General features: G+C 35.1%; 1 long non-coding RNA gene across 1 annotated transcript; it reads right to left on the minus strand.

Moving 5' to 3' along the window:
• Positions 1-1,471: 1,471 nt before the first annotated feature.
• Positions 1,472-3,511, minus strand: LOC126629960 (uncharacterized). The gene is made up of 2 exons (XR_007625906.1): positions 3,363-3,511; positions 1,472-3,267 (listed from the first exon to the last, which is right to left on the minus strand). It is a non-coding gene; the product is annotated as an uncharacterized LOC126629960 (long non-coding RNA).
• Between the last annotated feature and the right edge of the window lie 637 nt (positions 3,512-4,148).

A 4,148-nucleotide genomic window follows, 5' to 3' on the forward strand; every position in this document is an offset into this window, starting at 1 on the left:
TCTGCAGTATTGCCTTCGGTGTTGCTTCTACAATTGTAGACTGAAAGTAGTTCTTTTCTCAGATTTTTTTTAATAGATTTGGTGTTTTACTCGAGAGTATAGGTCTAGTTGAAGGGGAATCACCATAAGTAGTGGAAACAAATGCATTAATTAACTCATGGCTTTGTTGAATTATTTCTTGGCAATCAATCTTTTGCTCATTCCTTTTTTGTTATTTATTAGGGTTCATTTTTTATAAAATGAAAGAGGAGAATTCATCCAAGGCATTGCAGGGAGGGAGATGGAGGCTACAGTATTTTCATGTTTTTGTTTTTCTTATTTTTTTGATTTTTTTATGCTAGGTTCAAAGTTTGATTATTGGTTTTTTCAATTTTATCCTATTAGATGGAGGCTACAGTGTTTTATTTATTTGTTACAATCCACATCATCATCCAAGTCATTTAATTTTAAAACTTTCCACATCACTCTTAATCTAGACCGTTGAATGTTATAAAATCTAAAGGCTACAAGGAAGTGTAAAAATGTTTGTCAAATATTTGTCCCTTGAATGGAGATTAGTTGTGGCGCTTACTCCATGTCGTACTTTAACGATTTGATTATTTTTTAAATATTGATTTATAAATTATTTTTGAAAAAATTCAATCCAATTTGAAATCATTTGTGCAATTAATTATCACGATGAAATATGTCAATTTCTCAATTGGATGCCTCATTATCTGGTTAGTGTTTTGCAAAGATGATCTATGAGATACAACTTGAAAAATAAACGGTTCAAATCGTTGAAGTTCGATGTGGTGTGAACCCCATAACTATTCCCTTTTTAAAAGTAAATTAAAACCCATCCCACTTAAGGCTATATATATCCACGAGAGAGAGAGGGGAGGAGGAGAGATAGGTGGTCCAGTCACCAGTGATTGTAGTATGTATGAGATTCCCAGATTCCCAGCTAATAGCATTATGATAATCCTCCCCGCTGCAGAAAACACTCTTGCTTTTCCTGTATCCTACATGCATACATTTCTTTCTTCAAGCCCCGATCAGTCGTACAATGTTTGTGTCTTGTGTGACTCTTTGGGTTTACAACTTTTGAGAGAGAGAGAGAGAGAGAGAGAGTGAGATAGAGAGAGTAGCTAGATACATACAAGGCAGATGAGCCTAAACTTATATTCTCTTAACTTCTCCTCTATACATTCGTTCATTGTATAGCGCAGATGGGAAAATGAGCTCACTGATCCACTAGCTAACTGTGCGCATGCAGGACAAGGGATATTATTATTCTGATCATATGGTCTAGGAATTAGGAAAATCTTATGTATATAATCGGAAAATCTAGAGTACTCCACATTAATTATTGAAGAAACAGCCACTTAAGAGTCTTTAGATCCAATTTAATAACTATCAAAGAAAATTTATCACGTATCTATTTTTTTAAGAAGAAGATTACGATATTTCATTCGTTGATAAAATGGCATTACAAAAACATATCATGAAGAACTGGATTCCGAAAGGGTCCTTGCAAACTATATCTAAAATTATTACAATAAAGCATCACTAATCGCAAAGCAATGAGTAAACTTCAAGCACTTATCCGAACTCATCAAGAACCGCACAATTCCACAGATCAATAAAATTGTTAAACTTCATGTTACAAGGAGATCATGTGAGAACAAAATCTCCAACCATAAATTAGGATAGGAAGTACGATATCTATGGGTCGATCGCATCACCTAATAACCGCCATGATCTCAGAACACCAAATGAAGCAAATCCAGCAAGTCAAACAGCTCCACTATTCACACAGAGATCCAAAAGAGGTAGCTAGCACACCAAAATGAAAAAGAAAATCAAGGTCATGCACTCTCTCGTAGAAGCAATCAAACTAGCAAACTCTTGTACAGAGAAAAATCAAACCAAACTCTAAGACAATTCCTGAAAATTATTAAACAGAAACAAAATAAAAAGATTAAATTATGTCGCCACTCCACATCCTTTGGGCATCAGAAAGTCATATTACTAAACCGGTTAAACCCAAAGTGTAGTACTGACTAAACTCGATCCCGATGCAATTGAACAACTTTTATGGCTTCCTGCTTCAACCCTATATCGAAGGTGTTAACTGAATCCAAAACCTTGTGTTAACTGTATGTGTGGGCCAAAAGACGACGACGACTATCACAGTGACTACAACGTTTCACGATGACAATTCAATACCAAATAAAGTAAACAGAAAGTGAAAGGGAAGAGAGAAAGAATGATTTTCAAGAAGACGGCCGACGATCCCAAAGCCAAAGACAGAACCAACGGCAAAGAATATTTCCTTTGTTTTTTCGCTAATGGTTAGGGTTAAAAAAAACAATCACATATCTATTTAGTTATATTATTTTTAGTTTTTTGGTTTCTTCAAAGTTTTTTCTATTTTTTGGTTTCTTTTTTTCTTTTTTTTTTGGGTATCTTTTCCTTAATCTTAACTCATTTGATTTGTCGTCTTAAAGAATCAAAGAAATAAAATCTCTAATTGTCTTGAAACTGTATGTTTTTTCTTTGTCGAAAAAGAGAATTGATAATGGATAACGTTATACAATCAAATCGCCAAGACCACAACTAAAAAGTTAGGAAACCCTAAATTTGTGTTAGATTTATGAACCAACGGTCTAAATTAAAATGTAATTTTGTCCGAATGGTTAGACAAACCGTATGATCTATTCAACAGAAGCTAGCTAGATTGGAATAATGGGATTTATCTGCAGGATTAAATAAATAAATAAAAAAGTTTCTTGTTGTTTAAAGAATGTTTAAGCTTAGAAATTAGAAAATAATCATGTAACTTCATGAATCTCTTGTGATAACAAAACGTAAGCGAATTTAAAGACAAAACACAGAGAAAACAAATTAAAAAAAAAACAAATTATTATAGCTCCTTTTGGGGTTATTAACCAGAGATTATGAGAAATATCCATGAGACAAGCGTGGAACAAGATGGATGGATTTTGGTGTCATGTGTCACGACTCATGAGAGTAACTCTGATCTGATCTGACGGGCAACATTGTAACTAAGTAATTGTAACTTCCATGTTGTGTCAGGCTTCGACCTTCTTTTTAACCGGATCCAGCTTCTAATTTTACCGTAATTTGGGCCAAAGCTTTTGCCACAGTTTGTTTTTTTCCAGTGCCCCTCGTTATATGTGTTATGGTGAAATTATTAAAGTCTCATGGAAAATAATACATGTGACAACCAGTAAAATGACAGAAGCGCCATAATTATTTTCTCTGCAAAAGTAGAAGCATCTCATCTCATCACAGACATGGAGAATAAAAACCCTAAAACATCCACATGAAGAAGAAGGGAGAAAAAGATAGAGTACCTCTTCTGATCAGAAACATCAGCCTCCATACTTTGTAAATTACAATGCTGCCGCTGTGGAATATTATTATAATTACCCAACATGACCATAATACCCTAGCTAGCTAGTTCTAGCTAAAATCTTTGGAAATGAGAAAAAACAAAAGGCTTTGAAACTATCTGCAAAATTAAAGAGGATGAAGAAATAGAACAAGATGAAGAGACACAGGCATGGACATGGGTTTTATATGCTTGGCTCCTCATACGCCATCCACAGAGGCCATCGCTGTTCGGTGGGACTCTGCAAATGGCATACAGGGAGCCAGGCACATATTTATACATATATGCATATGTATGCATGCGTGAATCATGCTAGCTAGCTAAAAATATATGCCACTAATTAACAAAACCTACATGGGTCAATTGATGAGGTATTTCTTACATATCTACCGGCTAGGGTTTTTAGAAAATATTCAACCCTAAAACCTAATCGAATGCTAACCCAACATCCTACCCGCCTTGAATATGAATACCATGCATATGTATGCTATAAAAATGAGTTATTTTGTATGCGACATGGGTTTTTGAGGGAGAGCAAATTATGCATGGACTTGGAGTGAAAAAGATTTTGTAGGGAAAGCTAGATCGGAGAAGCTTTGCCATGGCTATAGAGGGTAAGACAAGGAGAGGTTGCAATAGTGGGGGGAGAGAGAGAGAGAGGGTCATATATTGAGGAGAGAGAAGGGTGGAGCGAAAAATGGGATAATGATGGGAACTGGGTCATAATCTATGAAGCATGGATACGGAT

This window comes from Malus sylvestris, chromosome 7 (genome assembly GCF_916048215.2).
Source record: "Malus sylvestris chromosome 7, drMalSylv7.2, whole genome shotgun sequence".
Taxonomy (NCBI): domain Eukaryota; kingdom Viridiplantae; phylum Streptophyta; class Magnoliopsida; order Rosales; family Rosaceae; genus Malus; species Malus sylvestris.